Source organism: Paramisgurnus dabryanus, chromosome 14, assembly GCF_030506205.2.
Source record: "Paramisgurnus dabryanus chromosome 14, PD_genome_1.1, whole genome shotgun sequence".
Taxonomy (NCBI): domain Eukaryota; kingdom Metazoa; phylum Chordata; class Actinopteri; order Cypriniformes; family Cobitidae; genus Paramisgurnus; species Paramisgurnus dabryanus.
Genome location: NC_133350.1, coordinates 13,871,642 through 13,885,591, shown reverse-complemented (window position 1 = coordinate 13,885,591; position 13,950 = coordinate 13,871,642). Strand labels below are relative to the sequence as shown.

General features: G+C 38.5%; 1 protein-coding gene across 2 annotated transcripts in view; it reads left to right on the top strand.

The window, feature by feature from the left end:
* The first annotated feature begins 924 nt into the window (after window positions 1–924).
* cdk18 (cyclin dependent kinase 18) overlaps window positions 925–13,950 on the top strand; it is a 63,730-nt gene continuing 50,704 nt past the window's right edge. The window contains exons 1-2 of one of the 2 annotated variants that reach the window (XM_065259189.1): window positions 925–1,122; window positions 1,272–1,324. The gene's annotated coding sequence lies outside the window, so the exon portion shown is untranslated. Of the gene's footprint in view, window positions 1,325–13,950 lie in introns of both variants that reach the window. The other variant, XM_065259188.1, reaches the window with a different exon arrangement.

Sequence of the window (13,950 nt, the reverse complement as noted above, 5' to 3'; positions counted from 1 at the left end):
ACTGGGTTGCTCAATTTAAAATTTTCTAGGTTGATAAAAGCCATTTATAGCAGTTAAACATGGAAAAACCCATGCAGACACAAAATTATTATTATTATTATTATTATAATTTATATATATATATATATATATATATATATATATATATATATATATTTTTTTTTTTTTTTTTTTTGAAGAGCCGTCCATTCTCTATTTGTTGGGTATTGCTGCTAAAAACTTTTTTGTCACATACATAACGTTTTCCTCATCTAAAACATAAAACACATGCAGACTGATATTTTCCCAATGACTGGAGCAAATGGTAATATTACAAAACTATTGGTAATAAATACATTCTCTAAGAAATGATATTTTAATTTTTTTAAATGAAAATGTCAAACATCCATAACGCTGAAATTGCTCAAACGATTCTTTGAAATGAAGCAAACCAAAGATGTTCATCATTGTGAAAACTCTTAAAACTTTTTCTGAAACAATTAAAAGTTTCACACTTGTTTAGAGTTTCTTTAGAGAATATATCTGGCAACACTTACTGGTATATAATGATCCCTAATGAACTTCTATCTCTCACTTTAACTATTTGCCCATTAAAACAGGGGAAAACTTTAGCTTTATCTTCATCTCCATAGCATTTAAAACGCCTAATTAGTCTTTTGTGATATCTCCCCAATAACACACTCCAATAAGCCCGAGTCACGTAAAGATAAGTAAACCACAAAGGACAAAATCCAACCAGTCTGACAGCTTAGTCCAGCGAAACACTGTTTAACCTTCCACTAGTCACATGAGATAATTAACCACAAACACAACAAAAGCACACAGACGTCATGCTATTGGTGCACGGCCATATATACTGAAGAAGCTAAGAATCGCAGTCTTTCTGCAGGCACAGAGGGCTTGTGTGATGATGCTCACCGATTGGCCGTTGCTATAACAATAGGGGAGGAGAGACAGCCAAGTGGGGGTGGAGACCCAGGCTTATTATAAAATCCTTTAGAAGGACACATTTGCTTCCTGTATGTTTATTATTTTATTTTTATCTGTCATGCTCCTGTCAGAAGGTGTCTCATGAGCAGAAGTAGGAGGGAACGGCGAGAGAGACATTAGTCAGTAGGGAAGGTAGGAGAAACGTCTGCGCCTGCAGCATGCACACACGCACGCTGCAGAATAAATAAGACACCTCCAGTGTTGGATTATCTGTGTGGCGGTGCGCTGACCGCCTCAAACCTGGAGGCCGCCCAACCTACTCTTTATCTTCCCTTTCATAGTGAAAGAAGAGAGACGGACTCGTGTTTACCTCCTGCAGACTTCAGCTTCTCCTGTGAGTACGCATGTTTGAAACTTGGGATGTGTTTCAGATGTCTGACATGTTGTTATTTGAGGCTAGAAAGCAGCTGTGCATGAGGACATTGAGATCTGTTTTATCTGATGCAAAGTGGAGAGGATCAGTGCATATGTGATGTATTTTCTTCTAGGATTTTGCTCATCTGTCTAAACCCACACACATGCGTTAGGCTGACGTGCACCGACGCAACATACGCAGCTTCGGGGTCATGCGTGTTCGGCGTCGTGGGCTTCGATGTGCACATGATTCACCGCTGCCCGTATAGACGCATGGGGCTGGAGTTACTGTATAGATTTGTGCCCTCGGCGCCGGTAAAGAACGACGACATGCTTTTAAGTGACACATTTCAGTGTTTACATAACACGCCTGCTTTATACAGCCCATCAGACAACCACTCACTCACACACCATTAAAGCACATCAGTCAATAACATTAGTCTAAAGGAGAACCAGTATGAAACCACTATGGGCGGCTGGCAGTGGCTCATTTAAACAGAGACCTATTAATAAATCACTCATGCATTGAAGAAGCCCACTAGCTGCGGTCTTTAAATATAAATTTTTTTCATAGTTCTTTTCAGAAGTCCTATAAGAAAAGTTTTTAAGAATGATGCATTGGGTACTTGATGCCACTTCTGCTTGAACTTTGTTTTGAAAGAGTTTGCCTTGAATTGTGATGTGAATCATAAATCGATGACCATCGCACACACAAACTTTATGTTAGAGGTGAGTTACAGATCAGGTTATAGGTTATAGATTATGTAATACCTTACAGATCAGGGGTCTCCAACCTTTTTGTAAGCAAGGGCTACTTTTTTTATATAGTCTACTCAAAACTTTTTTCTTTTACTCGATTTGTTTTTATTTTACTTGTTGATATGTTTTATCATTGTTTATAAAAGAAGCCAATCTAATATAAAAAATATGTAATAAATACATATTACATTGAGGCTATTAATAGAATCTGCTTAAGCGGGCAAATCACAGACTTTGTGCGGGCCCGCGGGCACCATATGGAGACAACTGTTATGGAGAATCATGTGATATCTCAAAGACCAGCAAACAAAAAACCAGTAATGGAAATGACTTGTAAAAGTTGTAAAGTATACTCTTCTCATCAGACTACGGCACTTTGGATAAGAATATTTGTAGCAATTTATAATACGGGTCCATAAATTATAACAAACTAATACCTAAATTAATACTTACTTTAATATGAAGTTATGCTGAGTTCAGGCATGCACTAATCATAAACTAATGAAGAGTTATCATTAACATGACTCATGACTCAACACATGAATTCAGTGTTAACTAATACATTAACTAACAACTTAAAAAAAAAAACTTGTACTTAATGATGACTCTTCATTAGTTAATGATCAGTACATTCATTAACTCAGCATTAGTTCATGCTAAAGTAAAAATACATTTATGTCTTGGTTCATTATGATTCATGGACCCTTATTAAAATACCTCCAAAATGTGTAAATAAATGCTTGTGAAACCCACCAATACAATTATTTCTCAGAGGTTGCTCTTTTTTAGTTCATAAAACTTAATTCTGTCCTCAGTTAGGTCCCATTCACAGGTTTTCAGATGCTACTCAGATATTGAGAAGAAACCCCTAGAGACCCCTGCAAGCAATGTTTGGCTTAAAGGGACATTCCACTTTTTTTTGAAAATATGCTACTTTTCCAGCTCCCCTAGAGTTAAACATTTGATTTTTACAGTTTTGGAATCCATTCAGCTGATCACCGGGTCTGGCGGTACCACTTTTAGCATAGCTTAGCATAGTCCATTGAATCTGATTAGACCATTAGCATTGCGCTAAAAAATAACTAAAGAGTTTCGATATGTTTCCTATTTAAACTTAAACTTGACTCTTCTGTAGTTACATCGTGTACTAAGACCGATAGAAAAGATTAAAAATGTAATTTTCTAGAATGACATGGCTAGGAAGTATACTCTCATCCTGGCGTAATAATTAAGGACTTTGCTGCCTTAACATGGCGGCAGCAGTCGTAATGATATTAGGCAGTGCCCGAAAATAGTGCCCAGCTATTGAAAGTTACCAAGGAGACTATTTTCGGGCACTGCATAAAATCTCTACGCCTCCTGCAGCCATGTTACAGCAGCAAAGTCCTTAAATATTATGCCAGAATGAGAGTATAGTCCTAGCCATATCGGCCTAGAAAATCCCAACTTTTAATTTTCCGTCAGTATTAGTACACGATGTAACTACAGAACAGTTTTAAATAAGAAAAATATAGAAACTATTTGGTTACTTTTTAGCGCGATGCTAATGGTCCAATCAGATTCAATGGATTGTGCTAAGCTATGCTAAAAGTGCTAGCGTCAGACCCGGAGATCAGCTGAATGGATTCCAAATCCGTACAAATCAAATGCTTAACTCTATGGGAGCTGGAACCTATTTTCAAGAAAGTGGAGTGTCCCTTTAAAATCGTCTTATAGCTGTCCAAAAAACATGTCCGCATGTTTAGGCTAAAACAAGCCAAAAAAGTGAAAATTGAAAAGACATCTAATCATAGCCCAAAAATAAATGACAAAGTAAATCAATAAATTAAACCAAACACCTTGTAATCTCAGTTTACTTTGCTTACATGATGGAATATCAGACATCTCACAAGTTATTTTGGCAAAAACATCCAAATTTAAGTTTATTTTGGCTAGAAGTGGGTAGCCGGACTATATCAGCTCTCCTAGACGATGAAATGATGGCTATTGCTTGCAGGGGACAGTATGAAGCTATGAAGAGATATTTAAGTGCATAGTAAAATCTTTGGACTGCAGACATTGGTATCTTGATACTGATCTGAGCACGCTGAGAGACAATGAATTATTAGCATCTTTTCTTAGCAAGAGCAGGAAATTTGCTCTTATATTAAATATATTTTATATGGGAAAAACTGTGGGAACTTTTTGTCAGGTTATTTTTATTAGTCAGTCACGTTGAGCAGTCAGCTTCCTCATAATTTGCTCCAAGTTTTCTCTATATGTGGGAAAAAGCCTTCATTAAACAAAGCTTATATGAGATGTGGAGCGTGACTTGAATTCGATTATGTCAGTTTATGAATTCCTTCATATGATGAGTATATGACAGATATTATTACCTAAGTCTCAACGGTTCATCGTGCATTCAAAAGAGAAAATTGCAGTTTGTTGGTCCTCAAACTCGGTTAATTTCGTTCCTCGGCTGTGCAGACGTACCTCAAAAAGGCGATTGAGGATAATTGTGCAATTTCGCCTAGGAGAAGAGAATCAAATGAGAGGTTTTTATTGCTCATCTGAGATAAACTGTGGCGACGGCGGGAAGAACAATACAAAAAAGTTCAGCTCAGCTAAGGGTCATATATCATGTGCTCGGATCCGGTGATGCTAATGGTTCACGAAACAACAAAAGCTCCTTCAGGAACTTCCCTAAGGTTTGCTTCCAAGGAGAGATACGGTTTCATAAAGAATTGCTCTGTCTTTATTCTCCCTGCCGAAAAACTTACATCAGGAGAAGGAATATGGACAAACGCCAGCCTGTATCGTGAATGAAAAATGTTCTGCTGTCCTTTAATATCAACAGAAAGAGAGGAACAAGTTTAACCCAACACGAGATCTCGGGTACAGGCCTGGGGCTTCAAGAGGAACTCGATTGAACCTCTGAATCCGTAGTCGCTCTTGCCCGCTGGCGTCAGAGCTCATAGCCCTGTGTACTCTTCATTTTGCTGTAGCCAAAAACATTGACACATCGCTGGCAGATTTATAATGCTGAACAAGATGGTAAAGTAGTGAAAGATGAGATCATTTACATGTGCAGTAATTACTGACATCCATGCGAATAAATCAGGATCTCTGTTCAATATACAATAGATTCACACCGGCCAGCCATTGTTGGCACTGTACTTAATAAGTAATTACCTATTGATATGAGAAAACTTAGTACTTTAATTAATATACAATTGATATAATGAATAATTAGGACTCAGCTAATTGAATCGACTGAGAGAGACACATTGTATTGTACAGTCAATGTCTTCTTAAGCGATCAGCAACATCAATGTATGACCAAAATATTGTGCAACCAAACTTGTAAGCTATAGGACGTCTACCACGGTTACCCAAACGTCAATTATCATATTTAAACACAACACCATTGTTGTTTTGTGATACACTGTACTTTGCTATGCAAATGTATTACAACCCAATGAACAATAAGAGCACTTGTGTTTTTTATTTCAATGTACCGTGCCAAACCGATCATAACGAAAGCCCTCGGGTGATGTGCTGTTGCTATAGTTACCACTTCAGGCTATCGTGACTTCTGTTCACGTGAACGTCAAATTGGCGACATTGAAGATACACGCTTAACCTAACTTACAATGGGACCAAATATTGTTGAAGCTTTATCTGCTTAATACGCAAAATCAAAACTCTTTACCGTAGTACATGAGTTTTTAAATAGAAGAATTAACAGAGAGGGAGATACCATCGATTTGCAAAGACCATTAGTGTTTAATGTCTCTATAGGGCACGTATTGATTAACTAGAAATAACTTGCAGAAGTAAGAGCTTACTGATTTAGCACAGACTGTTTTTGCAATGACCTCACTTTTATAATAAATGTGTGAGTGATAAGAGGAGATTAATGGGTTGTTAACTAGAGAGATACAGTAATAACCAATCATTTAACCTATAATTACTTTTATTGTCTGTTTAGCATTGTGTATTTTAATAATGCTAGGTTCAAAGGTCTATTCTGTACTGTGTATATTAACAGTGAGCCTATCTACATGTTGACTTTACATTTAAAAACTGGCGCTGTGCTCTTAAGAAACAATAAGCAACTTTATTAGGTGTGTTTTCTGTATTGCTATGGCTCATAATCATGCTGAATAGTTACCATCCTAGAAACCACCTAGAACACCATAGCAACCACCTAGCACCATCCTAGAAACCACTTAGAACACCATAGTGACCACCTAGCATCATCCTAGAAACAATGCAGAAACCATAGCAACCAGATAGCACCATCCTACAATGCACTCAGAACACTATAGCGACCAGATAGCACCATCCTAGAAACCACTCAGAACACCATAGTGACCACCTAGCAGCATCCTAGAAACCACCCAGACAACTATAGCAACCACCTAGCACCATCCTAGAAACCACCCAGAATACCATAGCAACCACCTAGCACCATCCTAGAAACCACTCAGAACACCATAGTGACCACCTAGCAGCATCCTAGAAACCACCCAGACAACTATAGCAACCACCTAGCACCATCCTAGAAACCACCCAGAATACCATAGCAACCACCTAGCACCATCCTAGAAACCACTCAGAACACCATAGTGACCACCTAGCAGCATCCTAGAAACCACCCAGACAACTATAGCAACCACCTAGCACCATCCTAGAAACCACTTAGAACACCATAGTGACCACCTAGCAGCATCCTAGAAACCACCCAGACAACTATAGCAACCACCTAGCAGCATCCTAGAAACCACCCAGACAACTATAGCAACCACCTAGCACCATCCTAGAAACCACTCAGAACACCATAGTGACCACCTAGCATCATCCTAGAAACAATGCAGAAACCATAGCAACCAGATAGCACCATTCTACAAAGCACTCAGAACACAGCAACCTCTTAGAATCATCCTACAATGCACTCAGAACACTATAGCGACCACATAGTTACATCATATAAACCACCCAGAACACCATAGCAACCAACTAGCATCATCCTACAATGCACTCAGAACACCATAACGACCAGATAGCACCATCCTAGAAACCACCCAGAACACCAAAGACACCACACAGTAACATCATATAAACCATGCAGAAACCATAGAAACAAGATAGTACCACCCTACAAAGCACTCAGAACATTATAGCAACCACATAGCATCATCCTACAATGCACTCAGAACACCATAGCGACCACATACTAACATCCTAGAAACCACCCAGAACACCATAGCGACCACATAGTTACATCATATAAACCAGCCAGAAAACCATAGCAACCACCTAGCACCATCCTAGAAACCACTTAGAACCCCATAGTGACCACCTAGCACCATTCTAGAAACTATGCAGAAACCATAGCAACCACCTAGCATCATCCTACAATGCACTCAGAACACCATAGCAACCACCTAGCATCATCCTGCAATGCACTCAGAACACCATAGCAACCACCTAGCATCATCCTACAAAGCACTCAGAACACCATAGCAACCACCTAGCAACATCCTACAATGCACTCAGAAAACCATAGCAACCAGATAGCACCATCCTAGAAACCACCCAGAATACCATGGTGACCATCTAGCAACATCCTTGACACCACCCAAAACATCATAGCAACAACCTAGCACCATCCTAGAAACCACCCAGAACACCATAGCAACCACCTAGCACCATCCTAGAAACCACTTAGAACCCCATAGTGACCACCTAGCACCATTCTAGAAACTATGCAGAAACCATAGCAACCACCTAGCATCATCCTACAATGCACTCAGAACACCATAGCAACCACCTAGCATCATCCTGCAATGCACTCAGAACACCATAGCAACCACCTAGCATCATCCTACAAAGCACTCAGAAAACCATAGCAACCACCTAGCAACATCCTACAATGCACTCAGAAAACCATAGCAACCAGATAGCACCATCCTAGAAACCACCCAGAATACCATGGTGACCATCTAGCAACATCCTTGACACCACCCAAAACATCATAGCAACAACCTAGCACCATCCTAGAAACCACCCAGAAAACCATAGCAACCACCTAGCACCATCCTAGAAACCACTTAGAACCCCATAGTGACCACCTAGCACCATTCTAGAAACTATGCAGAAACCATAGCAACCACCTAGCATCATCCTGCAATGCACTCAGAACACCATAGCAACCACCTAGCATCATCCTACAAAGCACTCAGAACACCATAGCAACCACCTAGCAACATCCTACAATGCACTCAGAAAACCATAGCAACCAGATAGCACCATCCTAGAAACCACCCAGAATACCATGGTGACCATCTAGCAACATCCTTGACACCACCCAAAACATCATAGCAACAACCTAGCACCATCCTAGAAACCACCCAGAACACCATAGCAACCCACTGCCACCTATTGTGCCTGTTTTCTATTGAATTTCTGTTTCAGCACTATACTTATTTGATTTTAATAATGATTTTTAGGGTCTGAATCAAGTAAAGCTATTTAAAATGACCTATAAAATGCAGATGATTCATTGAACGCTGTGACTCACATGAACCTACTGCATAACAATAGACAGGCACTAAATGTTAGTCATGATAAAGTCCCCGGTCTAAAGCTTTGGGCTTTCAGTGAAGGTTTAAAGCCGACTTCCCCTGTTCAAGCCTTTAATTTTGTCACTTTATAACAGCAACAAACTGATCTCGGATCAGTGTCTAATCTATGAAAATATCATGCCACCCACATTGCAGAGCCGATCATTCAACAGAACTGAGGCCGTTAACCTGTCAGCGCAATTTTATATCTATAAATCATAATCCATAGCCCATTTACGGCTCATAAACTTGTGTGCAGCCTCCAGCAAAGCAGCCCGGGTTACTTTAGCACCACACATACTACTGCGATAAATCCTCAACAGAAACTATCATTTATATTGGGTGTCTCCTTTACTATAACTTTATTTTCTCTGATGTTGCTCGGACAGGAACATGACTTGCAAAATTACAATTTGGATTTCATAGAAACGTTGAGATTAGACAGAAAGCAATAAAGACAAAAAAAATCTTATTTTATAAACTCTGTTAAAGTTATTTCTATAATTAGTGTCTCACCTCAGAAAGTGTCAAGATTCCCTGCATGAGCTCCTCTTATATCATAAATGAGCAATTTATGCTTCATCCTGCCAAAAAATCTCCTTAACAGTGTAAAAGAATATTAATGACCATTTTAGCTATGTGAAGTTTTCTGCAATGGTAAATTTTCCTTTGAACTAATAATGTGAAACACAAGACTTTATATCTGCAGTTGTCTTGAATGAAAGTTATTGTGAGAAAGACAAACAAAACATGAGTATAAACTTCAATCAATCTTAAACCTCTACTTTATTTTGGGCTTTTTAAACTGATGTAAGATCAATCCCATTGAGATTTAGTGTCTACTATCAAGTGCACATTTTCTTGGTAATGTTTACTATAGCTACAGCCGTCTACTGTTTGCTGTAAATAAAACCGTTTTTGCTGGAATGTTTTCCGGTAAGTCCAGTTTAACTCATAAAATATGGCAACATGCTGACCGAATAACTAAAGGTTTTGATAGCAGCTAAATCCTGCTAGCACTCGGCACAGCGGGAGGATAAAAACTCTTTGGATCTAAAGACTGATAAATTAACCATGCAGTCTCGGTTTGTTGCCTGCTACCGAATTCAGCGTCTTAACACAAAACTAAACACAATTTGATCTCAGTTATTCAAAAAATAAATAAATACACCCATTTTTATATTTCTGTATTTGGCAGATGCCTCTATCCAAACTTTTAGTGTGTCCATACAGTATACATACACTGTACATACGTATCCTTGGGTACCTTGTTTTTGATCAAATTGATCAGGCATTGAGCTCACCAGGTGCCTAATAAATAATATATAATCACAAGGATATGTGCAGAAAACACACAATTAAATTCACTTCTGCAGATATCCTTCATTTGTTTTACTATAAACACAAGAGTCTTTGTTTAAGCTTGTCATCCAGGGCATCTACATAGACTGAAGAAAGAGGTTCTTGTATCGACGTAACAGAAAACAAAAGATGATCTTTATCACCCCATCACGTGGGGTTTGCAGGCCTATACTGGAAAGTATCAGTCCAACCCTGCAAATTTCCGCTTGTTTTACATTTGCAGCCATGTCAAAAGCGAGGGAATTAGGAAAATGACACGACACCAGCACTAACAACATCGCTATCGCATCATTCACATCTCGCTCATTTCCAAAACAGACAGCCTAATATGGCAGCTGAAGTAATCTGCATCTTTATCGATGTCCGTGCACGCCGGCGAGCCGACGCCAATGACAAATAGCCTCTTCTGTCTTGTCATTTTCGGCCTTGCTGCATATTCAGGCCCTACGTCCGTGAAACCCATTTGTCTTAGTTTAGCCGCACGATTTTCAGTCTGACAGGCGGGAATATTATATCGGAGGGTAGAGCGTGTGAGGTATCGCTATTTGTCTAAAGGGGACGTTTCAATTTCGCAACGGCTGGGGCGTGAGGTCACTCACAGTGTATTCCATCAAGTAATATCACCAGATGAGCATCGTTTACAAAGTTGTCAAAAAGGTAATAACAAACTAGGCTTCGGGTAATACTGCTAAAATAATTATACCTTCTGCTTTTTAATGTATATCTCAATATAGGTTTGCTCTGAAATGGCTTCTTTTTCCAACCAAATAGCCAAGTAGATTTTAAAATGTACAATATGAGAACTGAAACATAGTGAAAGCTAGTTAAATGTACTTGAGACAGGAACGGAAAATCATGATAGTGATGGCAACTGCTTGCAATGAGATTAAATGGAGCAAAGAAATTAGACAATTATCTTCTTTTTCACCCGAGAAAGATTCGTTTCCACTGGGATTTAGGAAGTCAAAGTCTCAGACTGTGCCAGAATGGCAGATTATCCAAAAGTCAAACATTTCTCATTAAATTATCTTATTAAGTAGACAAGACACTGGCTATGTTTGCATGCACAAAATGTTGTCAATCCAACTGAATTTAATCCGATTGCAGTTTATAACAATACAATATGTGTACCCTAAACATTGCAATGTGATTAAAATGTTTGTTTACATGTACATTCAATTGAATCTGAACCAAACATCTGTGCAACCACACAGCCAGGGTTGCCAGATTTGGGTATCAAAACCAGCCCAATGGATATTTAAAACTAACCCAAAAGCATCCCAATGACTATTCAGAGCCCAAATACCAATAACTAATAAACAAAATCATTTAATCTTTAACCTGCAGAAACAGTTTAACAGCAGCACAAATCTGAAGTCCACAAAAAAGCAGAGGACATGGCAATGTAGCGCACAGCATCTCTCAACAAGTTCACGCTTTATCTCTTTATAAAGTCAAAGTTAAATTGGAGAAAATTTTAAGTTTTTAGATACTTGCAAAGAAAACACCTTTTGAAAGGCACAACATGATTTTATTGCTTTATGTAATGTTAAAAAAAAATATGCACGCTGCAAAATGTACAGCGCAGAATAATGCATGTTCCTTTGCCTTGCTATTGCGTGTTTCTGTGATGTGCATCATGTGATACGTAAATCACTTAAGCACAATTCTTCTGCACATGTGCACAAGGTATTTTTGCATTCGATTGATAAAAATCCTATTCACGCATTTACATGCATATAGTGCTTTTCTCCTGATGATCAGATCACAGAGTCCACCACACCTTTCAATACGATCGAAATTTGCACCGATCGACCTCAGTCATACTGATTAAGGTGTTTACATGAAGGCTTTTCAATCCTATTGAGCCATCAATACGATTACAAACGGATTATTTGGTTGCATGTAAACTTAGCTAATGTTAAAAAAACTATAAGATGAAACCTCAATAGCAGAAAAATGCACAATCCAGTTTAAAGTGTTGTAATTTTTAAAACATGGGCAAAGTTGTGCTTGTGTATTATGTGCTGTCGACAGTAACAGTGCATGCACTTAAATGAGTGCTCTCACCTCGCTTGTTGTTGAGTACTGGGGCGTAAAATAATCTGACTACGGGGCTTAGATACACTGGGTTTTTGCTTTAAAATCTGGGTTGTGTCCTAACATTTAAAGCATGGACAGACTGATGGACAGACAAATGCATACCACTAATGATGTGAAGATGAAGTAAAATGTCACGCCGTCAGTTTCCCAGGCTGAGAAAAACCCCATAGATATCTCACATACATCTCCATTAGAGCTTCAAAAGAGATGTCACCTGTCATAAAACTAACTATGCCGTCCACATTAATTGCATACTTCTGTGCTTGCGGTCTCATTTGCAACAGCAAAACACCCTCTTACTTTTCTGAGCGTGGACCAGACGAGGACGACTCTTCTGCTCATTAATCTAAGACTCCTGGATGTTTTTGCTTACAGCACTTCTGTGCCCACATCACTTCCTCAAAGCTAAAAACAGAAGCAGAAAAATACAGATATGTTTTTGTCTTGTTACTCATTCCCACCTCAATTTAGCTCAACAAACGACAAGGCATAATTACACATCAAATGTTTCAAATGATCATTGTTATCATCGGTAACAGTGGCACATCCGAGGCAAAATAGGTTTTGTTTTCATTACTAACATTAAAAAACTGTTCCACAGTTTTGGGACTAAAGGATTTTTGAAGACTAGTATACTGTGAAAATAAAGGGGCTTTACAGATGGAATACCTTTATTTAGGGACTAACATCTTCTATGTGCATGAGATGCACACTTCCAGATGAATGAGTCGGTCGCTCCCTTGGGCGTCTGATAGGATCTGGGTCATCTGAGCAGACACGTATTTTAAGAATCAAGGGTTTTGCACAAAATAATGGTGAATATTTCCGCATGATTTGTTTACAAGGCAAGCTGCTTTATGTTAATGTCAGAGCAAAGACTATGTAAGTTTTTTTTAAATGCATTTAAACACGGTTCAGAATTTGCTCACCCAGCACCAAATGCAAGTACATAAATGCATTTATTTGCTAGCAGGCTTATTAGGAACTGCAACCTGCAAAGGTACATGGTTTAAAATCCCGTTCATCTCTCTTTGATGTAAATGACCTGTTTTCTGTCTTCACCTGGATGGAAATTTTCATCACATGCACATCTAGAATACAAAAAGCTTTTAATCCAGAATGACGTGTGGTGACACGTGGAATATTCCACAAAACAAAAATACAAGTACCACAGTACAACTGATACTTATGACATCTATGTACCGTATATCAACAAGTTTTCATTTTTGAGAATAAAATATTAATATTTAATCAAACCACTACTATTACTACAACACACACACAAAAAAACTATTTTTTAAAATTACTTTAGATTTGGTTGAATAAATTCACATGAGAGACAGACGATGTGAGGATTCCAATGATTAGACACAAATACGATCAAAGTAATGGGGCGTACACACCAAACACGAATTCAATGATTTGCGCGAGTAGATTACATACAAAGTCAATAAAAAACATTAATAGACGCAAATAGATGGCAATAGATGCAAACTCGTGCGGGGCAATGCGAATGACGCGAATTGGGCATTGCGATTGCTGTGAAAACGAGCTAATTGCTTTAAAGTTAAAATACTCAACTGAAGCAAAAAATTGGCGTGACAAAGTTAAATCCCGCAAGTATCTAGATTGAGGAATGCGATGCTTCGTGTTTGGTGTGTACGCTGCATAATGGGGCATACACACCAAACGCAAATTCAACGATTTGCACAAGTAGATTACATACAAAGTCAATGCTAACATGCAAACGATGTGAATAATGCTAATTGCCTGC